This window comes from Anolis carolinensis, unplaced genomic scaffold (genome assembly GCF_035594765.1).
Source record: "Anolis carolinensis isolate JA03-04 unplaced genomic scaffold, rAnoCar3.1.pri scaffold_13, whole genome shotgun sequence".
Taxonomy (NCBI): domain Eukaryota; kingdom Metazoa; phylum Chordata; class Lepidosauria; order Squamata; family Dactyloidae; genus Anolis; species Anolis carolinensis.
This window is the reverse complement of record NW_026943824.1, coordinates 15600048-15625197: the sequence shown is the minus strand read 5'-3', so window position 1 is coordinate 15625197 and position 25150 is coordinate 15600048. Positions and strand designations below refer to the sequence as shown.

At 40.6% G+C, this 25150-nt stretch overlaps 1 long non-coding RNA gene across 2 annotated transcripts in view; it reads right to left on the bottom strand.

The window, feature by feature from the left end:
• Positions 1-22431, bottom strand: part of LOC134294218 (uncharacterized) — a 98933-nt gene extending 76502 nt beyond the window's left edge. For both annotated transcript variants that reach the window (XR_010001189.1, XR_010001188.1), the window contains exons 1-2: positions 19838-22431; positions 5979-6140 (exon numbers count right to left, since the gene is read on the bottom strand). This is a non-coding gene — a long non-coding RNA (uncharacterized LOC134294218). The remainder of the gene's footprint in view (positions 1-5978; positions 6141-19837) is intronic.
• Positions 22432-25150: the final 2719 nt, after the last annotated feature.

The following is a 25150-nucleotide window of genomic DNA, read 5'->3' as shown; positions in this document are numbered from 1 at the left end:
AGTAATTACAACATAACATTACTGGGTATTGAACTACGTTTTCTGTCCAATTTGTTGTATAACATGATGTTTTGGTGCTTAATTTGTAAAATCATAACCTAATTTGATGTTTAATAGGTTTTTCCTTAATCTCTCCTTATTATCCAACATATTCACTTATCCAACATTCTGCCGGCCCGTTTATGTTGGATAAGTGAGACTCTACTGTATATAAAAGGGTAATGAAATTTCGGCCTAGGACAAAACAACAAAACTACACATCCCACAAGCACTAAACTTGGCAGCACAACCCCTCATCCATGCCTCTACGTTCATACAACAAAAAGAAAAGAAAAATAAAGTCCTAATTAGAGGGAGAGGAATAATTGTTTTTACCCAATTGCTGCCAGTTAGAAGGCTAAGCTCTGCCCACTTGGTCTCCTAGCAACCCACTCAGCCCAGGGGACAGGCAGAGTTAGACCTCACTTGGGCCTCTTCCCCACTGCCTATAAAATACAGATTATCTGATTTGAACTGGATTATATGGCAGTGTAAACTCAAGGCCCTTCCACACAGCTATATAAGCCATTTATAATGGACTTAATGTAAGGTAAAACCTTTACCCTTTACCTTAACTACCACCAATTCCTCAATACTTTATTTCCCATACCACTATACTTCGCCACAGCAACACGTGGCTGGGCACAGCTAGTCTATATATATAAAAGAGTGATGGCATCAGGGCAGCGGACAAAACAACAAAACTAAAGGCCCCCCAACCTCGAAATTTGACAACACAACCCATCATCCACGGCTCTAGGTTGATACAACAAAAAGAAAAGAAAAATAAAGTCCTAATTAGAGGGAGAGGAATAACTGTTTTTATCCTATTGCTGCCAGTTACAAGGCTAAGTTCCGCCCACTTGGTCTCCTAGCAACCTACTCAGCCCAGGGGACAGGCACAAGAGTTTGGAGAGACCCCTAAGTGCCATCCAGCCCAACCCTTTCTACTATGCAGCAAAACACAATCCAAGCATTCACAACACATGGACAACGTATAAATACTATACAATACTACACAGGGACATAGACCCCCTCTACCCTCACCACTTTCACAGTACACAAACAACCAAATGCATACTAAACATAAAGACAACCATACAACAGACATTTAATACCACCACTACCTCAACCATTTCTCACCAACACCACCAGACAAGGCCACAGCAACGAGTGGCCGGGCATTATACAACAAATTTGACAGAAAAAGTCGTTCAATACACAGTAATGCTATGTAGTAATTACTGTATTTACGAATTTAGCACCAAAATATCACAATGTATTGAAAACATTGACTACAAAAATGTGTTGGATAATCCAGAACGTTGGATAAGCGAGTGTTGGATAAATGAGACTCTACTGTATTTCCCAGTGTACTGAACTTCACAAAAGACAGATTCCTCTTGGAGCAAACTTTGTGTGAACAACGACCAAGAAGTCCACATATATGAGGGTTGAACAACGACCAAACAGTAGATTGCAGAAGAAGTCCACATATACGAGAGTTGAATGAAAAGTAATGCCTCCACCTTTGTAAGTCCTTCACAGATAGCAATCCTGGTCTGCGGCAGGTACTGGCTTGTTTAGTAGACTCTCCTCTACAGTTCCATTTGGCATGAAGCCTTAGCATTGAACGGTTGTGTTGTTAAAGTGCAAAGTATGGAACCCTGCGTAGATGGGGAAGCCTTAGCATTGAACGGTTGTGTTGTTAAAGTGTGAAGTATGGAACCCTGCGCAGACGGGGAAGGCTTTGCATTGAACGGTTGTGTTGTTAAAGTGCGAAGTATGGAACCCTGCGCAGATGAGGAAGCCTTAGCATTGAACGATTGTGTTGTTAAAGTGCGAAGTAGGGAAACAGAGTGTCAACTTCTTCCATGACGGCTTCAGAAAACATGTTCATCGTTGGCAGAAATGTATCCAATTGTCTGGTGATTATATGGAAAAGTGAATAGTGGTAGTTAAAGAACACATTTTAAGGATTATTTCTGCATTTGATTTATTAAAATCAAGTAACGAAGGTGAAGTCATTACTTTTCATTCAACCCTCGTAATACTTTCTATATCAAAGTGTACTCATATGTTACCTTTGCATCCTGCGGCCCATCACAAACAGCCCTACCAGGTAAGTTATACAGTGTTCCCTCACTTATGGCGAGTGTTACGTTTCAGGACCACCCGCAAAAAAGTGAAAATCCGCAAAGTAGGGACGCTATATTTTAATATTTATACATTATTTTAGTAGTTACTGTATACACTCCCACTGCACCCACAAAAGACCGAATCTGCAAAAAGCAAATCGCGAAGTAGCGAGGGAACACTGTACGGAGAAATACTAAAACCATCCCTACAAGCACTCAATATATTTCCCATCCGTAGACAACCCTTTGGCAACTGTAGCACACCGAGGCTGGGTCTACACTGCCATATAATGCAGTTTCAGAATGCAGATTAACTGCATTGAATGGACTACAGCGTTCCCTCACTTATTGTAGAGGTTAGGTTCCAGGACCACACGCAATGTGAAAATCCGTGAAGTAGGGACACTCTATTTATTTTAATATTTATACATTATTTTAAGGAGCCCCGGTGGCGAAGTGTGTTAAAGCACTGAGCTGCTGAACTTGCAGACCGAAAGGTCCCAGGTTCAAATCCCGGGAACGGCGTGAGCGCCCGCTGTTAGCTCCAGCTCCTGCCAACCTAGCAGTTCAAAAACATGCCAATGTGAGTAGATCAATAGGTACTCTGGCGGGAAGGTAATGGCGCTCCATACAGTCATGCCTATGGCCACATGACCTTGGAGGTGTCTACGGACAATGCTGGCTCTTCAGCTTAGAAATGGAGATGAGCACCAACCCCCAGAGTCAGACATGTCTGGACTTAACGTCAGGGGAAACTCTTACCTTTACCTTAGACCAGGGGTCCTCAAACTTTTTAAGTGGAGGGCCGGTTCATGGCCCCTCAGAATGTTGAGGGGCCGAATTATCATAAAAAAAAATACAAATTCCTATGCACACTGGACATGTCTTATTTGTAGAGCAAAAAAAAACACAACACAACAACATTTATTTATTTATTTATTTGTTTACATTGATACCCCACCCTCTCTCACCCTGAAGGGGACTCAGAGCGGCTTACAAGTTATATGTACATACAATATATTATATTATTAGCATATCACAATATTAGCATTATATATTACTATATTGTACTATACCACTATACCATAATATTATTAGTAATATTTCATTTGATAAATAATGTATAATTAATATTATTCTATTATACAATATTATTATATTGTATTATTATTGTTATTATTATTATTATTAGCCGCCCTGTCCCCTATTGGGTGAGAAGGGCGGGGTAGAAATACAGTTATGAGTAAATAAATATTATATGGTATTTCATTAAAATATTATTATCAATATTATATGTATACACGATATATTATATTATTAGGATTGCACTGTACAGTAGAGTCTCGCTTATCCAACGTTCTGGATTATCCAACGCATTTTTGTAGTCAATGTTTTCAATATATCGTGATATTTTGGTGCTAAATTCATAAATACAGTAATTACTACATAGCATTACTGCGTATCGAACTACTTTTTCTGCCAAATTTCTTGTCTAACATGATGTTTTGGTGCTTCATTTGTAAAATCATAACCTAATTTGATGTTTAATAAGCTTTTCCTTAATGCCTCCTTATTATCCAACATATTCGCTTATCCAACATTCTGCCGGCCCGTTTATGTTGGATAAGTGAGACTCTACTGTATTAGTAAATTAAAGAACAATACAATATTTAAAAATAAAAACAATTTTAACCAACATACTGTGTAAACCTATCAGGATTTCAATGGGAAGTGTGGGCCTGCTTCTGGCCAATGAGATAGTCAAGTTAAGTAGGATTGTTGTTGTTGTGCCTAAGTCTAAAATGAGGACGGGGGCCAGGTCAATGACCTTGGAGGGCCGCATCTAGCCCCCGGGCCTTAGTTTGGGGACCCCTGCCTTAGACAACCCTTTAGCCACTGTAGCACACTGCCATATAATGCGGTTTCAGAATGCAGACTAACTGCATTGAATGGATTATATGGCAGTGCAGACTCACTGCACTTTGAATGTATATCCAGCCTGAATCTTATGATTGCAGTTACTTTCCAGCAGGTCTTCTTAGCTCCTGGAAGAAGGCAGGTTACGGCACAGATCCACTAGACGAGTCTCCTAAAGTGTCAAGGCGAGTCAGTGGCAAAGCCAGGATTACAATCAGGGTGTTTCCAAACCCATTTAGACCCTCCTTAGCCTAATTGGAGTGCCCTCTCATTAGAAAGCAGTCTGCTGACAGTTCACAAGAGGCATAGACGGCTCCTCTGCCTCGACACGTACGGAGCCAAGCAAATTGCTGAGAAGAGAGAGAAAGGGGCGCAGACTCGATCATAGGTGCCAGCCATGCCTTGCTTACTTGGGGTGAATGTTCTTTCCTAACAGGCAAAAGTAGCTGCTCCAAAGTAAGGCATGGTATTAATAAAATAATAATAATAATAATAATAATAATAATAATAATAATAATATTAAGAAGACCTGGCTCTGGCTCACGAATGGGACCCTGAAGAAGGAGACAGAAGGCCTGATCCTTGCAGCCCAGGAGCAAGACATCAGAACAAAGGCAATTCAGGCCAAGATCGAAAAATCAGCTGATGACCCAAAATGCAGACTGTGCAAGGAAACCGACGAAACCATTGATCATATCCTCAGCTGCTGTAAGAAAATTGCACAGACAGACTACAAACAGAGGCACAACTACATGGCCCAAATGATTCATTGGAACTTATGCCTCAAGTACCACCTCCCAGCAGCAAAGAACTGGTGGGATCACAAACCGGCAAAAGTATTGGAAAATGAGAACGCAAAGATACTGTGGGACTTCCAAATCCAGACTGACAAAGTTCTGGAACACAACACACCAGACATCACAGTTGTGGAAAGGAAAAAGGTTTGGATCATTGATGTTGCCATCCCAGGTGACAGTCGCATTGACGAAAAACAAAAGGAAAAACTCAGCCGCTATCAGGACCTCAAGACTGAACTGCAAAGACTCTGGCAGAAACCAGTGCAGGTGGTCCCAGTGGTGATGGGCACATGGGGTGCCATCCCAAAAGATCTCAGCCGGCATTTGGAAGCAATAGACATTGACAAAATTACGATCTGCCAACTGCAAAAGGCCACCCTACTGGGATCTGCACGCATCATCCGAAAATACATCACACAGTCCTAGACACTTAGGAAGTGTTCGACTTGTGATTTTGTGATATGAAATCCAGCATATCTATCTTGTTTGCTGTGATATAATAAAATAATAATAATAATGTTATTCTTGTATCCCGCCACCATCTCCCCAAAGGGACTCGGGGCGGCTTACCATAGGGACATGCCCATCATAACAACATAACATCGTAAACATTCACTATTATAATTGTATATTTATTTTACATGCAATATTACTAATAATATTGCAATATAGTCATATAATATAATATGTTGTATGTATATATACTTGTAAACCACCCTGAGTCCCCTTCGGGGTGAGAAGGGCGGGATATATGGAATGCCTTATGGAATGCCTTGCCGCCCTATATGAGAGCCATGCGTGAGTTGGGGCCTTTTACCCTCGCACTCAAGACCTGGCTCTTTACTAGAGCTTTTAATCTAGTTTAATTTTTTAATCAATATTTGTATGTATGTATTTTTATCCTTTACAATTTTATCTTGTAAATCGCCTAGAGCATCGTGGATGGAGGGTGATTAATAAGTAATTAAATGATGATGATGATGATGATGATGATATAAATGTCGTTAATAAATAAATAAATAAAAACAGTGATTTAAACCAGTAGTTAGCACAATACAGCAATAAAACATGCACATTAAATAAATACCTTAAAACTCAGCCCGGGTTGTTGTCGAAGGCGTTCATGGCCGGGATCACAGGGTTGTTGTATGTCTTTCGGGCTGTGTGGCCATGTTCCAGAAGTATTCTCTCCTGACGTTTCACCCACATCTATGGCAGGCATCCTCAGAGGTTGTGAGGTATGGAGAAACTAAGTAAGGAAAGGAAAGAATATATATCTGTGTAGAGTCCAGGGTGTGCCAAGAGTCCTTTGTCACTGGGAAGCCATTTATTTATTTATTTATTTATTTACAGTATTTATATTCTGCCCTTCTCATCCCGAAGGGGACTCAGGGTGGATCACATTACACATATAGGCAAACATTCAATGCCTTTTAACATAGAACAAAGACAAACAAACATAGGCTCCGAGCCGGGCCTCGAACTCATGACCTCCTGGTCAGAGTGATTCATTGCAGTGACTGATTGCAGCTGCTCTCCAGCCTGCGCCACAGCCCGAGCCCATTGGATAATGCTGCCTTATCCAACGTTCTGGATTATCCAACGCATTTTTGTTGTCAATGTTTTCAATACATCGTGATATTTTGGTGCTAAATTCGTAAATACAGTAATTACTACATAGCATTACTGCGTATTGAACTATTTTCTCTGTCAAATTTGTTGTATAACATGATGCTTTGGTGCTTAATTTGTAAAATCATAACCTAATTTGATGTTTAATAGGCTTTTCCTTAATCCCTCCTGATTATCCAACATATTCGCTTATCCAACGTTCTGCCGGCCCGTTTATGTTGGATAAGTGAGACTCTACTGTACTACTTTAGTTCATACAAAGTGCTTATATTGTCCATATAAAGGCTGTATGATATATGCAGAGGCAAAGCTATGTAGTAGACATGTCCAAAAAATCGTTTTGAATCGTATATCGGAATTATTTTGGATTGTTCTTGCTTTTTGATACGCATTCTGAGACATTGTCTCACAGCGCAACCGGCAATGTAATTCGAACCATTGTTGGCCCATTCTCTAATTGTCTCTTAATGTTTCGTTAATTTTTTTCCCCCCAAAAAAATTTTTTTAAATATATTTTTAAAAATATTTCTAATTTTTTTTTTGTTTCTGCAACCTACCTAGAATGGGAGCTTAGCGCAGCCTAACATGGCTGCCGCTCCCCGGCCAATCAGAAGCTTCCACGATGGACACAAAGGTGGGGGCTAGGGTTGATGAGGATAGCTCAAGAAATGAAGGCGGGAGAGCCCTGTAAAAGTCCCCCCCCCAGGTTCCTTTTTTTTTTTTTGGCGATTGCGCATGCGCGTCCGCCATTTTAGAAACACTTAGAATCATTACAAATTTTCGGAAATATCCGAAATTTTTGGGTGAAAAAAATCGGATATACTTTCTATATCGAAGCGCCAGCGCTCCCTACTTTAGAAACGAGAATTGAAACATTTTTTTCATCGATCGGACATGCCTACTATGTAGGCAATAGTTAACTATTTTCCGGCTTATGGTCCTTACAACTTTATTATGTGTATAGATGAATTGGGGCTTTCAGTTCTCGGTCACCCAAAAATTCTGCATTGGGACATGGACTCATTGAGATCCAGAGGAACAATCTGCTTTTTCAGATCCACCAAAAATGGATAAATAGTCTTCTGCTGATTCTCCTTCAAAGGCCAGACTTTGATTTGGCATTTCATTTGCAGAGTCCTGCTCATTCTCAACCATCAACGCCGACCTCTGAGTCCTTTGAAAATATACTTTTGAGTCCGCAAAGCAGGCTGACACATTCAAAATGACCTGGTATTCTATGAAGATCAATAGTGATGTCTGATCCAAGCCCAGTATTTGGTGGCAAAGCTTAACGCTCGTGATAGCTGGATCCAATTTATAAGGCGCGCAGCAGAGACGATAGATAGTCAGAGAAGGAGACAAATAGTCTTCAGACAATTAAATTTAATTGTTCCATCTGAGGATTATTTATCTCCTTCCCTGATTACTGTCTCCTCCAAGAAGTGAATAAATTGGAACCAGCTATCGGCAAAGTCACTCTGTTCCCCTGAAACGGAGCCGAGTTCTGAAGAAACATCAGGCTTTCAGATCAACGCAAAGCTTTGTTCTAATAAGCTGGTGGCTGCTTTAGATCTGCCACCTTTGAACATCTTTTCAGCAGACAGCCAAGCAGCAACAGCACATTCCAGCATCTCCTCTTATAGCAACACTTGGTAATTCCGGGTGGAAGCTGCCAAATCATCACCTGACCCAAAGCAAACTTTGAACGCGAGGTCGGGATATCAGCTCCTCTGTGCAAACAGATCTCCTGCTTTCCTTGCTTTCCAAACGAAGACGTTAAAGGAGAAAGCCTTCCCAAGATTTCGAGCCATGTACAGAAGAGATGTAAACACTGTCACCACAAGCTATCAAGCACCATACTTTCTTCTTCAAGGTCTCAGTGAAGACACACTTGTGGAGTATACTGCGCCTACGAGGGTCGAATGAAACGTAATGCCTCCACCTACGTTACTTGGGGTTGGATGGGAATATTTTAATAAATCAAATGCAGAAATAATCCTTAGAATGTGCTCTTTAACTACAGTAGAGTCTCACTTATCCAAGCTAAACAGGCTGGCAGAATGTTGGATAAGCGAATATGTTGGATTAAGGAAAAGCCTATTAAACATCAAATTAGGTTATGATTTTACAAATTAAGCACCAAAACATCATGTTATACAACAAATTTGACAGAAAAAATAGTTCAATACGCAGTAATGCTATGTAATAATTACTGTATTTACGAATTTAGCACCAAAATATCACGATGTATTGAAAACATAGACTACAAAAATGCATTGGATAATCCAGAATGTTGGATAAGCGAGTGTTGGATAAGTGAGACTCTACTGTACCAATATTTACTTTTCCACATAATCACCAGACAATTGGATATATTTCTGCCAACGATGAACAAGTTTTCTGAAGCTGTCACGGAAGAAGTCGACATTCTGTTTCCGCAACCAGTGTCTCACAGTTCTCTCAACATCTGATAGCCAAGCAAAGCAATAATGTGACCCACACGTTCTTGTGAAATGCGGATTATGTGTGAAAATTCTCTCTGAGTGATACGACGATTGTCCTGAATCAATCTGTCAACCTTTTGCTTGTGAAACTCGGTGATTGCTGTCACAGGATGTCCAACTCTTTGTTTGTCACACAAGTCAGATGTTCCCGCCTCAACATCTTTAAACTTACTCGCCCAACAACACACAGGACTCACATCAACACAATCCCCATAAACAGCTTGCATTCTCGGATGAATCTCCTTTGGGGTGACACTTTCTGCGGTCAAGAATTAAATGCGTGCACATTGCTTAAGTCGCACTGACCGACCATCTGCGCAGGGTTCCATACTTCGCACTTCAACAACACAACCGTTCAATGCTAAGGCTTCCCCGTCTGCGCAGGGTTCCATACTTCACACTTTAACAACACAACCGTTCAATGCTAAGGCTTTCCCGTCTGCGCAGGGTTCCATACTTCACACTTTAACAACACAACCGTTCAATGCTAAGGCTTCCCCGTCTGCGCAGGGTTCCATACTTCACACTTTAACAACACAACCGTTCAATGCTAAGGCTTCCCCGTCTGCACAGGGTTCCATACTTCGCACTTTAACAACACAACAGTTCAATGCTAAGGCTTCCCCGTCTGCGCAGGGTTCCATACTTCGCACTTTAACAACACAACCGTTCAATGCTAAGGCTTCCCCGTCTGCGCAGGGTTCCATACTTCGCACTTTAACAACACAACTGTTCAATGCTAAGGCTTCCCCGTCTGCACAGGGTTCCATACTTCGCACTTTAACAACACAACCGTTCAATGCTAAGGCTTCCCCGTCTGCGCAGGGTTCCATACTTCGCACTTTAACAACACAACAGTTCAATGCTAAGGCTTCCCCGTCTGCGCAGGGTTCCATACTTCGCACTTTAACAACACAACCGTTCAATGCTAAGGCTTCCCCGTCTGCGCAGGGTTCCATACTTCGCACTTTAACAACACAACTGTTCAATGCTAAGGCTTCCCCGTCTGCACAGGGTTCCATACTTCGCACTTTAACAACACAACCGTTCAATGCTAAGGCTTCCCCGTCCGCGCAGGGTTCCATACTTCGCACTTTAACAACACAACTGTTCAATGCTAAGGCTTCCCCGTCTGCACAGGGTTCCATACTTCGCACTTTAACAACACAACCGTTCAATGCTAAGGCTTCCCCGTCTGCGCAGGGTTCCATACTTCGCACTTCAACAACACAACCGTTCAATGCTCAGCCGAAGGGACTCAGGGCAGCTTACAACACTGACACAATTAGATGCCTATACAAAATCAATCCACAATACATAAAATCAGTTAAAAACTATGAAATACAATATAAAATTACAGTATATACGTTTAAAAAATATGTATGCTTAGATCCGTTCATCCAGTAACCACGTGCTTTATCCATGAGTCAGTCTGTATCATCTTTATTGTTTATTCATTGAAAGCCTGGGCACATAACCATGTTTTGAGGGCTCTTCTAAAGGCCAAAAAAGTTGGAGTTTGTCTAATATCTCTGGGCCGACATCCTGGCCTGGGGGAATCCTTTGTTCAGAATCGTTAGCTGCCCCTGATTGCTTCCTGTCTGGAATTGTAATGAAGTATGGATTTTTGGTTTACAGATGTTATTTTTAATTGTGTGTTTGTGTTTTAAAAGGGTAAGTATTACAGTTATTGCATCTCAGCGCTCAGAGGCTGGTTGTCATGGAGAAGTAGGCGAAGCCAACTGCCGTTTTGTTGAAAAAGTGCAGAGTTTAAAAAAGGAATTCAGTCTGTGCTCTGATGAGGCACAGGGAAGATTGATCCTAGGTTGAGGGGATCAAGGAGACTCAATTGTTCATTTTGGGTCGGTTTAAAGTAAGTTTGGTGACTTGTTTAATGTAGTCTGTGTCCTGGTAAGGCACAGAGAATCTGTGATCGTTTATCACAGGGTGACTGCAGTTTAAAAGTAGCAGAGGAAGAAGTTCTAACTACTTTAAGTAAAACAAGTGACACTTTAGGTAGTTTGACTCACCTCATTCTAGTATTGTAACTGTTAATAAAAGTGCCTCTAAGTGAGAAAAAAAATTGTAATCACTAAGCTCTGTGCCTGAATAAACTTGTTATTGCTCCTCCAACATCTAAGTCTCTGTCGCATATATTATAAAACAAGTTGCGTTACCATCTAAAGTGAATAAGAAGAAAGAAAAAACACAGGAAAAGGTCTCCTCCCTGAGTCTTTGGTGGCTGCATCATTGCAAATTGGTGGCAGCGGTGGGATAAAAAGATTCCCCCTGCCTGAAAGGACCTTAGTCATTCTTAGTCCTTTACAAATTGGTGGCAGTCGTTACTAGCTCCTTACAGGAATTTTTCTGTTTTCAGAGCGCTGCTCCTTATTTACTGTTTTGGGAGATCGAGGGTTTGGTGTTTGGTGGAATCTAAAAGAAATGAGTTGGCAGGAATACCGCCATGTCAATGTTGGTGCGTGCGGGAGACCCCCTCATTTGGAAGACTGGGGCAATGGCCCCATGTGCCTTCCTCTGTGAGGGTCCCATCTCTTTGCAGGCGGAAAGAGGGCCTCGTCGGCAGCCCTCCTTCCAAGCCATGGCCCTGAGAGTGGGAGGCCGGCCGAGGCAGCGGGCACGCTCCTTCGGGAGACTTCAAAGCTCCCGTGCGCTGGCTCCACTCCCCGGAGTATGATGGCCGTGATAGATGTGACATCGGCTAGAGACGACTCCGAGGGACCCGGCCCGGCCATTGTTCTGTGCCAGTGTGAGGTGATGTCCGTCGCCTAGGAACCTGGGGCAGAGGCACAAAGGCATGCTTTCATCTCTTTGACCTGCTCAGCTGGCAAAAAGGCCGCGATGCAAGGCACCAGCCTGGGGAGACATGGCGGGCAAACAGCAGAAGGAACACGAATGAGAGGCAGACACCCATCCGCGCACCGGCCCATCGGAAGCCTATTAAAGGCTCCTTCCATTCTCCCGGCCCCAGAAGAAGACCTGGGCCTGCTAAGCCCTTCTGTTGCCATTTAATTAAAGCTCATCGACTCTCCGTTCCTTCAATTGTTTTATTGCATTTTCCCACTTCTTTCATCCGGATGGCCAGATACAAATGGTAGAGCTTGCCATGGTTTTAGTCCAGAGAGGATGCGGACCCATGTGGCTTCTTTTTGCAAGAAAATCTGTCCCAGAGAGGAGGAAACAACTGCACTTAAAAACAATAATAATAATTAATAAGACCTTGCTCTGGCTCACGTATGGGACCCTGAAGAAGGAGACAGAAGGCCTGATCCTTGCAGCCCAGGAGCAAGACATCAGGACAAAGGCAATTCAGGCCAAGATCAAAAAATCAGCTGATGACCCAAAATACAGACTGTGCAAGGAAACCGACAAAACCATAGATCATATCCTCAGCTGCTGTAAGAAAATCGCACAGAGAGACTACAAACAGAGGCACAACTATGTGGCCCAAATGATTCATTGGAACTTATGCCTCAAGTACCACCTCCCAGCAGTAAAGAACTGGTGGGATCACAAACCTGCAAAAGTCTTGGAAAATGAGCACGCAAAGATACTGTGGGACTTCCAAATCCAGACTGACAAAGTTCTGGAACACAACACACCAGACATCACAGTTGTGAAAAGAAAAAGGTTTGGATCATTGACGTTGCCATCCCAGGTGACAGTCGCATTGACGAAAAACAACAGGAAAAACTCAGCCGCTATCAGGATCTCAAGAGTGAACTTCAAAGACTCTGGCAGAAACCAGTGCAGGTGGTCCTGGTGGTGATGGGCACATTGGGTGCTGTGCCAAAAGATCTCAGCCGGCATTTGGAAACAATAGGCATTGACAAAATCACGATCTGCCAACTGCAAAAGGCCACCCGACTGGGATCTGCACGCATCATCAGAAAATACATCACACAGTCCTAGAAACTTGGGAAGTGTTCGACTTGTGATTTTGTGATACGAAATCCAGCATATCTATCTTGTTTGCTGTGTCATAATAAAATAAAATAATAACAATAATAATAATAATTATAATTATTAATAATAATATTTTATTTTTATATCCTGTCCCATCTCCCCGAAGGGACTCGGGGCGGCTTACATGGGGCCAAGACCAGGTCACAAACAATATAAAAACATAACAATAAAACAATCAATCAACAATAAAACAAGTCATAAGTCAAGATACAATAAATATACTATGATAAAATCCTGGGTCGGCTCTAAAAAAGAACTGGGCCAAAAAAGTGCAATTAGTGAAAAAAGGTGCAGAAGTGTTGCCTGCATCGAATATTCTCTTGCTGCTCTCTGAAAAAAGAAATACAGTAGAGTCTCACTTATCCAAGACTCGCTTATCCAAGGTTCTGTATTATCCAAGGCATTTTTGTAGTCAATGTTTTGCAGTCAGTGTTTTCAATATATCATGATATTTTGGTGCTAAGTTCGTAAATACAGTAATTACAACATAACATTACTGCATATTGAACTACTTTTTCTGTCAAATTTGTTGTATAACATGATGTTTTGGTGCTTACTTTGTAAAATCATAACCTAATTTGATGTTTAATAGGCTTTTCCTTAATCCCTCCTATATTCGCTTATCCAAGGTTCTGCCGGTCCGTTTAGCTTGGATAAGTGAGACTCTACTGTATTTGCAAAGCACACTTTGTTTTTGTGGCTGCCAAAAACGAGGTTGAATTGGTTGAGACTCTATGAGATAGTAATTGAAGAACTAGAGCAAAATGTGCAGGATGTCCCTCCCGCAAAGACAATTTTTGTGCGGTTTAATAGACTTTTCCAATGTTTTTTATGATAGAACCAATAGGGGAAATGACATTTATAACCCAGGGACAGAAATCGTGTTACAGAGTGTGATGATTTGGCAGAAATTGTGAAAACAAACAACAAAATTAGGGTGATTGAAAGAAGGGGGATCGCGGGGCAGCAGCTGAACGGCAGTGGCTGGGTGCTCCCCACTGAGATAAAAAGGGCCAAAGAGAGGCAGCCAGCCAGGCTCCACCTGTCAACAGCCAAAGAGTTTGGAAGTTGCCTGACACCTATTGTCTGTGCTTTCCCCGTTTTGCTATCAGTAATCTCCTTGTAGACCCCTTTCCTCCAGCCAAGAGAGTGAATTCATTCTCCCTTTGCCTTCTTCTTCCTAAACATATGCACCAGACATGCAGCTATGCCGAAATTACACCAATGGCTTAAGCGCAGCATGAGAAAGGTTTCCAGGAGTAGCTACCACTTTCAGATTATTCCACACAGCAAAAAGAATGTAAACACTAGAGATGTCTGCAGAAATTTTTCCTTTGTTTCCTTTGTGCTATCGCTGTGTTTCAACGAAATGAGCGGCGACATTTTCGTAGGAAACACAAGGAAACACGAAAACGAAAGCTGCACGGTCATCACGCTTGCTTTCGTTTTCCTTTCATTTCGGCCCCGTAACAATAAGCAGGTACTGACAAAGGGCTGCAGTGCTTTCCCATTGACATCTGAAATTTTGCCTTAGTTTCCTTCGTGCTATCGTTTTGTTTCAACGAAACGAATGGCGACATTTTCTTAGGAAACGCGAGGAGACATGAAAACAAAAGCCATACAGTCATCGTGCTTGCTTTCGTTTTCCTTTCATTTCAGCCCCGTAACAATAAGCAGGTACTGACAAAGGGCTGCAGTGCTTTCCCATGACATCTAAAAATTTGCCTTCGTTTCCTTCGTGCTATCGTTTTGTTTCAACGAAACGAGCGGCGACATTTTCGTAGGAAACGAGAGGAGACACGAAAACAAAAACCGCACAGTCATTGTGCTTGCTTTCATTTTCCTTTCATTTCGGCCCCGTAACAATAAGCAGGTACTGACAAAGGGCTGCAGTGCTTTCCCATGACATCTGAAATTTTTCCTTCGTTTCCTTTGTGCTATCGTTTTGTTTCAACGAAACAAACGGCGACATTTTCGTAGGAAACACGAGGAGACACGAAAACGAAAGCTGCACAGTCATCACGCTTGCTTTCGTTTTCCTTTCATTTCGGCCCCGTAACAATAAGCAGGTACTGACAAAGGGCTGCAGTGCTTTCCCATGATACCTGATGTGTACCAATGGGTGTTAATAATAATATTAATATAAATAACGATAGTTACTCTGCTAACCCTAAGCTGGGTCTGACAGAGGTCTGCTTCCCCATGACAGCTGATGTGTGCCAATGGATGTTAATGGCTCCTCCCCCCAATAACATGCTATTCTAATTTTATATGTATGTATATATATATATATATATATATATATATATATATATATACACACACACACACACACACACACACACACACACTTTAATATATAATAATTATAACATATTGTATATACATATAATATTCATAATATTATATTGTAATATGATATACTAATAATACAATATAGTAATATTAATTATATATTATATTTTACATGTAATATTACTAATAATATTACCATATATTGATATAGTACAATATAGTAATTTATTGCCAGTTTTGTACTATGCTAATAATATAATATTGTATGTAAATTTAATTTGTAAGCCGCTCTGAGTCCCCTTCGGGGTGAGAAGGGCAACATATAAATGTAGCAAATAAATAAATAAATAATATTGATATTAATATAAATAATGATAGTTATTCTGGGACCCTAAGCTGAGTCTGGGAGAGGAGTGCCTCCCCATGACATCTGATGTGTGCCAATGGGTGTTAATAATAATATAAATATAAATAACGATAGTTATTCTGGGACCCTAAGCTGAGTCTGAGAGGAGAGTGCTTTCTCATGACATCTGATGTGTACCAATGGGTCTTAATAATAATATTAATATGAATATTAATAACGATAGCTTCTGATGTGTGCCAATGGGTGTTAATAATAATATTAATATGAATACTAATAACAATAGCTATGCTGGGACCCTAAACTATGTCTGAGAGGAGAATGCTTCCCCATGACATCTGATGTGTGCCAATGGGTGTTAATAATAATAATATTAATGATAACAATAGTACTCTGGGGAAGACCCAAACGTTTTAAAAGTTGGTGGGCAAAAAGGGGCCGAAATGCCCTCCATGTGTGATGATTTTCATCCCTCTTGCCCAAAAATCCGAGCGGAGGTGAGCCTAGGTATTACTGGACTGCATGTCTTAGCATCCCTAACCACTGTCTATATTTACTAGTTCTAATATCAGCGCATATGTTCCACGATCTGTTGTACATACTTCTTTGGGAACGCGTCCCATTGAAAACACTCGAGGTTTACCTCTCCTTGAGCCTTTTCCGAGACAGTTTTAAACCCTTCCAAACTGACCATATAATGCAGTTTGGCACCGACACAAGGCTGTGGTGGCCACAAAATGCACACAAACACACACACCGATGCTCACTGCAGCATCAATAACATTTCATGAATAGGAAACTACGGAACGAGACTTTAACAGACTATGGATTTTGGGGAATGATTTGGACATGAGATCATGACTCGGCATTTTGTATGGTTTTAATCAGCTAACTGGTTGATATATGTTTCAATTGCTTATATGTTTAGATTTTTTTTTTACATTTTGATAGGATGTGGCGCAGCTGGTTAGTAGCCAGCTGCAATGAATCACTACTGACCGAGAGGTCATGAGTTCAAAGCCAAGCCGGGTTGGAGTGAGCACCCAAACATTAATATCTCATTGTTTACCTAACCAACTCGAAAGACAGTTGCATCTGTTGAGTAGAAAATTTAGGTACCGCTTTATGCAGGGAGGCTAATTTAACTAATTTACGACACCATAAAAATCGTCCAGCTGCATGCGGAAAGGAATGAGGAAGTACTCCATCAAGGACTCAGTGTCACAGTGGACGATGAAGCAGCAGCTCCCCCTGTGGCCGGAATCAAGCATACCCTCAGGATGCCGGAAGCTGGAAAATGTTAAATTGCCTCTATGTCTTTGTCTGTGTCGTATGTCTAATGGCATTGAATGTTTGCCACGTATATGTACATTGTGATCCATCCTGAGTCCCCTTCGGGGTGAGAAAGAAGGGCGGAATATAAATACTGTAAATAAATATTGTTTACATTGAATTTTTGCTGGATTTGTAAACCGCCTTGAGTCCCCCCCAGGATTGAGAAAGGCAGGGTAAAAATGAAGTAAATAAATAAATGAATAAATAATAGAGCAGGACTTGGAAAAATTACTTAGCTCCTAGTCTACTATAATAACTTATTTTACATTTATTTTGCCGCCATGCATTTTCATTTCCCAAGTCCTAAGCTAAATTCTGTAAAATGTGTTGTCAAAGGCTTTCACGGCCGGAATCACTGGGGTGTTGTTGTGTGGTTTCTGGTCTGTATGGCTGTATTCAAGCAGCATTTTCCCCTGTTGTTTTGCCTGCATCTGGGGCCATTTTATTATTATTTTTAGTGCTTTTTAACAAAAGAAATCTCATGTAAGAAATTTCACAATTTGTATTGCTCTCAGGCTATCGGGAATGCACCATGATTTGAGGCCACCAATGTTGTTGCTGCTAAGATTAATCCTTTGCAAGTAGCACTAGGCTGATAATTAATTCCACTATTTTCTTTTTGGTCCGAGCACATGTTTTTACTCAGACCACATCATCTTATCAGTAAATATTACGAAACGGGCTCCTGCTCATCGATAATTGAGAGACCAACCTGTGAGGTTCTGATTCTCTGCAGAGCGATGACTTCGGATCCTGGTCTTTTGCAAAAAAAATGTTGTTTTCTGTAGACAAGGTGCAACATGCCTCTGCCAACTGTTAACTCCGCTCTCTTTGTCTCTTCCTAAGCGAGTGTCATAGTATATCAAGGTGGTCCAGGAACCGAGTGGGAAATGGCCATAAAATTACTTTGCAGCCTTGTGTAAAATGGCTTTTCCATTAATTTTCTATGTGACTAGAAAGTGTCAGGCTGCCCCAACTACATCCAAATGAAACCAAAGGAGAAAAGAGAGTATTTGTGACAAAATGATAGACTGGAATAAAATACTAAATCAGTTACAAGTGGGAAGTTTCCTCCCAATAGAAATATCTAGATGTATGGTAGGGACGGGCTGATATGGATCTGGTCAAATCCATGCTACTTATGCTACTTACCGTATATACTCGAGTATAAGCCTAGTTTTTCAGCCCTTTTTTTAAGACTGAAAAAGCCCCCCTCAGCTTATACTCGGGTGAAGGTCCTGGTTGGCTTATATTTGGGTCAGCTTATACTCGAGAATATATGGTACAATTTTTTTTTACTGTATGTATGGGTAAGTGTGTACGTTTTGTATGTTTCACATGTTTTGATATGATCAAAATTGACTAATCAATAAAGAGTTGTTGTTGTTGATTATTTTTCTCTATTATTATTGGTATTATCACATTTATTATTTTTCTCTATTATTGTTGCTACAATTACATTTATTTTACTCTATTTTTATTTTTATTATTCATACATTTATTATTTCACTCTGATCTTATTATTACAGTAGAGTCTCACTTATCCAATATAATCGGGCCGGCAGAATGTTGGATAAGCGAATATGTTGGATAATAAAGAGGCATTAAGGAAAAGCCTATTAAACATCAAATTAGGTTCTGCTTTTACAAATTAAGCACCAAAACATCATGTTATATAACAAATTTGACAGAAAAAGTAGTTCAATACGCAGTAATGCTATGTAGTAATTACTATATTTACGAATTTAGCACCAAAATATGATATATTGAAAACATTCACTACAAAAATGCGTTGGATAATCCAGAACGTTGGCTAAGCGAGTGTTGGATAAGTGAGACTCTACTGTATTACATTTATTATTTTTCTCTATTATTGTTGCTACAATTACATTTATTTTACTCTATTTTTATTTTTATTATTAATACATTTATTATTTCACTCTGATCTTATTATTATTATTATTGCATTCATTATTTTACTCTATTTATTATGACTTGTATTATTTTCCTGTATTTATTATTATTATTACATGTATTATTTTACTCTATAATTATTAAAAGGATACATAAGCACATTTACATTGAAGAAGATGAGAATAATGATTGGATCAGAGTTGGACAGTCTTATCTTAAATTTGAGCTTGATGTAAATATTCAAAAACATTTAACCCACTGATGCCTCAATTAATGTAATTTTATTGGTATCTATTTTTATTTCTGAAATTTATCACTCTCGGCTTATACTGTAGTCAATGTTTTCCCAGTTTTTTTGTGGTAAAATTAGGTGCCTTGGCTTATATTCAGGTCGGCTTATACTCGAGTATATACAGGTATTTGAAAAATAACATATCTTGTATTAATTCACCATACAGGCACATTTCTTAATAAAGTTCAATTACAGATAGGATATAGTTCTTCTAAATGTGTGTAGAACACAAGGTATCAGTCTTTATCAAGTATAGCCTTTAGTATAGTTGTACAGTAGAGTCTCACTTATCCAAGCTAAACGGGCCGGCAGAAGCTTGGATAAGCGAATATCTTGGATAATAAGGAGGGATTAAGGAAACGCCTATTAAACATCACATTAGGTTATGATTTTACAAATTAAGCACCAAAACATCATGTTATACAACAAATTTGACAGTAAAAGTAGTTCAATACGCTGTAATGTTATGTTGTAATTACTGTATTTATGAATTTAGCACCAAAATATCATGATATATTGAAAACACTGACTGCAAAAATGGCTTGGATAATCCAGAAACTTGGATAAGTGAGACTCTACTGTACTTACTTAAGTCCAAAAGTAAATATTGAAGTTTCTAAACTTACTTCTCTGAAAAGTCTGAAAAGCAACTTGTATGCATTCACCTCATCTGATGCAAGACATCTGCTCCCTTTGAAGTTCAAACAAATACTTCACCACTGAAGTCCAAACAAACACTGAATATAAAATGGAGTCTTGAGTCTGCACATGCTCAGTATAATCATGAGTCTGCACATGCTCAGTATAATCACTTATTTATAACACCAAAGAGTTAAACTGGCAAATCAACGTACATATAGAATACAGGTTGCCAAATATACACATTAACAAACAAATAGTGAGTGGCTTGGGAGGTTGCTATTTCCAACATAGCTTCATGTCAGAGCCAAGATCTGAAGCCTAGGACCAAGATATAGTGATGTATCATTATGCTTGATACATTGAGGATCGGTAACAGTAGCTCTGAGCATGAGATTCAAATAAAAGCATAAAGACAAACAAAGCAAAACATATATTTCTTCCTGTAAATTACATTTCCTGCACTTCATAGACTTTCTCTTCTCTGAACTGGGTACTTTTTGTACACATGGGAGTTGTAGTCAACATTTTGGGGTTCTGCTTTGAACCGAAAAGCCAACATAGACAGTGCCTTCATTTTTTAACAAACATTGACTTAAACAAACATATCTCCCATAATTCTTTTTTAAAATCCCCAAGCATTGCTTTTGATAATACACGAGAACTGGTGTGAAATCAAAGGACATTTTCCAAAGTTAAAAAATGTTTTTCAGAATCTTTGTTCAAAAGGTTGCTTCTGTTAACTGGCATTTCTCATTGGCTAGATTTGACAGTAGCATGGTAACAGTATCATAGCCACAAGTGGAGGGATTTTGGGAGCTGGAGTCCAAAAAACGTAGTACAGTAGAGTCTCACTTATCCAACATTCTGGATTATCCAACGCATTTTTGTAGTCAATGTTTTCAATGCATTGTGATATTTTGGTGCCACATTCGTAAATACAGTAATTACTACATAGCATTAATGTGTAATGAACTACTTTTTCTGTCAAATTTGTTGTATAACATGAGGTTTTGGTGCTTAATTCGTAAAATCATAACCTATTTTGATGTTTAATAGGCTTTTTCTTAATCTCTCCCTATTGTCCAACATATTCACTTATCCAACGTTCTGCCGGCCCGTTGATGTTGGATAAGTGAGACTCTACTGTAATGCCGAATTCTATTTAGCGGGTTAAACCGCTGAGCTGCTGAACACCGGGGAACAGAACGAGCTCCCGCTGTTAGCCCCAGCTTCTACCAACCTAGCAGTTCGAAAACATGCAAATGTAAGTAGATCAATAGGTACCGCTCTAGCGGGAAGATAACAACGCTTCATGCAATCATGTTGCCACATGACCTAGGAGGTGTCTATGGACAACGCCGGCTCTTCGGCTTAGAAATTGAGACGAGCACCAACCCATAGATTTAATGTCAGGGGAAACCCTTTACTTATTTCTGGAGACCCTGCAATTTCTTCACTGCTACAATGCCGAGATATATTACATTTCTGTTTAATAATATGGTATTATTTTCTAATGGCAAGCAAAAGACCCTTTGTGTGTGCCCCAAAACATTCTGCCCAGACATTGGTCCCCAAAAGATATTTGGACGCCATGTATATATATGACCCTACTGAACCCATTCTTTCCCAAACTTGGGGGAATATTTTGGAGCTGTTGGAGGTGGACAAGTTTCAGATTCTATCCCAATAACACAGGGCAGAGAGTGGTCAGTTACATTCCACGGAATTGCCTTCAAGGAATCCAGCGTTATCTATTTATTTTGCCGTTTTGCGTGATTGGCAGGCTCCTTGTGTTAGGGACTAGCCCAGAGGGGAAGTAAAGGAGAGAATTCCAAGAGAGCGATAAAACAAGCCTTTTTATTGTTATCATAGCTAATGATAAGACAAACAGCCATACATACCCCAAAGGGCTGTATCATGGAAATGATCGCCGCCCCATGTACGCAGTTAACAAAGAATATATACCTTTGGCTTATCTAAAATTGACCAATGGCTGAGGATCTTCCTCGCCTTCCACACCTACTTGGCATAAGTGATACCTGTGACCTCACTTGTTGATTTCAAGCTAACTTTTGGTCTTGGAACTTTCTGGAGAAAGGCACCAGCTCACAGGAAGGGAGGGGCATATGCAGAGGTAAAGCCACATGAGCAAAAGTTTACTATTTTCTGGCTTATGGTCCCTTCACTTGTACCATACTATTATTTATTTATTTATTTATTTATTTACAACATTTATACCCCGCCCTTCTCACCCGAGGGGACTCAGGGCAGCTTACAAAAATTGGCAAAATTTAATGCCCAAAATGCAATCATAAAAACAAAACAATATAAACAGATCCATTAATAACATTGTTAAAACACATTATAAAAACCTTAAAAACGTATATATAATTAATTCCATTCGTCCGAGATCCTCATGCTTCATCCTTAAATCAGGCCATGTCAACTTTGTCATTTACTCATCAAATGGTATCTACACTTGAGGACACACAATGGCAATAAAAACACACACCCACACCCACACTGTCTCCAGAGCTGGCATTGAAAAGGGATTAGATGGCCCCACATAGACCCTGCCCCCCCCCCCCCCCAAATACACACACAGGCGTCTTCTCTCCAAAATCCAGAACCATCGTTCTTCCTCCAAGGCACTAATATCACTTTGATGGTGATCGCTGGCGGAGTTTCAAATCAATGCATTATTTTTAAAGAAATCTTTTTTTTTAAAGCCAAATGTTGCCATAACGTAATGCAGATTTTTGTCACAGCTCCACGGCTTCTGCTTTTAATTTCCAGCAAGAACGGAGACTCTGTAGCGTTTTCATCAGATGAAGCACAACTCCCATCTTGACTCCAGTCTCCCCATCCTCGCCGCAGAGAGACCCATCGTCGAGTGGGATCTTTTTTCTTTAGGACTGGAAGGCAAAGAATGGAGAAATGGAGGAGGAGGAGAGAGACAGCAGCGGGGCAGGGAGCAGAGGAAAAGCTGAACAGTCTCCATATACTATAATAATAATAATAATAATAATAATAATAATAATAATAATAATAATAATAATAATTGCTGGCATCATAAACTGGACACAGGTGGAACTGGACAATTTGGACAGAAAAACAAGAAAACTCATGACCATTCATCATTCACTGTACCCTCGCAGTGATGTTGACCGGCTATATCTGCCTAGAAGATCAGGTGGCAGAGGACTCTTACAAGTAAAACAAGCAGTCAAAGAAGAAGAACATGCCCTGGCAGAATATGTAAAGCAAAGGGAAGAACCTGCTTTGATTGAAGTCAAAAATCAGAAACTCCTCAAAGCACAGCAGACAAAAAACCAGTACAAGAAAACCGCACTACAAACTAGAGCTGACAGCTGGCACAACAAAACATTGCATGGAAAGTTCCTTGACAAAATTGAAGGAAAAGCTGATAAGGAGAAGACCTGGCTGTGGCTCACGAATGGGACCCTGAAGAAGAAGACAGAAGGCCTGATCCTTGCAGCCCAGGAGCAAGCCATCAGGACAAAGGCAATTAAGGCCAAGATCGAAAAATCAGCTGATGACCCAAAATGCAGACTTTGCAAGGAAGCTGACGAAACCATTGATCATATCCTCAGCTGCTCTAAGAAAATCGCACAGACGGACTACAAACAGAGGCACAACTATGTGGCCCAAATGATTCATTGGAATTTATGCCTCAAGTACCACCTCTCCGCAGTAAAGAACTGGTGGGATCACAAACCTGCATAACCATAAACCATAAACAGCTTGCATTCTCAGATGAATCTCCTTTGAGGTGACACCTTCTGCTGTCAAGAATTCAATGACTACACATTGCTTAAGTCGCATTGACTGACTGTCTGCGCAGGGTTCCATACTTCGCCCTTTAACAACACAACCATTCAATGCTAAGGCTTCCCCGTCTGCACAGAGTTCCATACTTCTCCCTTTAACAACACAACCGTTCAATGCTAAGGCTTCCCCGTCTGCTCAGAGTTCCATACTTCTCCCTTTAACAACACAACCGTTCAATGCTAAGGCTTCCCCGTCTGCGCAGAGTTCCATACTTCTCCCTTTAACAACACAACCGTTCAATGCTAAGGCTTCCCCGTCTGCTCAGAGTTCCATACTTCTCCCTTTAACAACACAACCGTTCAATGCTAAGGCTTCCCCGTCTGCACAGAGTTCCATACTTCTCCCTTTAACAACACAACTGTTCAATGCTAAGGCTTCCCCGTCTGCGCAGGGTTCCATACTTCTCCCTTTAACAACACAACCGTCCAATACTAAGGCTTCCCCATCTGCGCAGGGTTCCATACTTTGTATTTTAACAATACAACCGTTCAATGCTAAGGCTTCCCTGTCTGCGCAGAGTTCCATACTTCGCACTTTAACAACACAACCATTCAATGCTAAGGCTTCCCGCCAAATGGAACTGTAGAGGAGAGTCTACTGAACAAGCCAGGACCTGCCATCTGTTGAGGAGTTACGAAGGTGAAGGCATTACTTTTCATTCAACCCTCGTGGCAGAGTGTCCACTTACACAGACAGACTCCCACCTCCACAAACAGCTATAGTGCTGAGGAGCCACCAAAAGCACTCCCTCCAGTGACATTGCAGGTTATAGTGAGCGCCACGTCCCAGTGTTCCTTTCTCTCTCCATTGCATGGACCTGGAGCTTTGAAAAGTTGCTCTTTCATATTACAATCCTTAGATATTCCCAACCTATTTGCGGTGTAGCCTTGTGGGCTACGGATTCCTGAAGCTCTAATGGCAACATAACTTTTGTCTATCCAGGGGTGATGTTTTTACTGCTGTCTTTGACCTTATGGTCCATGTTTTCTGCTGCTCCTCCTGCTGCTCCGCGTAGCCTCGTATCCAAAAATACTGCTCTCTGTGCTTCGTGTCTAACCTCGACTTCATGTCTCAGATTATTGCTCTAGGGTGATATTAGGTTAGACAATCCAATTTCCTTCCAAGATAGACTATAGAAGATTTAATTCCAGGGATCTTCAAATGCTTCAGAGAAAAAGCAAAGGTTCTACGAGCAGAACACAATGTTAACTCCCCGGGAGTTTGGCAAGGCACTGCACGCTTGGCCCCATCATACAGATTCTGTGGTGGAGGAAAACACATCATTTTCTTTTGGGAAAGAAAGCTTGTTCTTTGACTAAAGCAAAATTACTATCAACAATGAAATAACGTAAAAAAACAAGAAGAAATGACAAAGTAAATTTGCCAAATGGTTACTGGGCGGCAGCAAGAGTGGGGATGACACTGGTGCAGGATCTCGCGGAGAC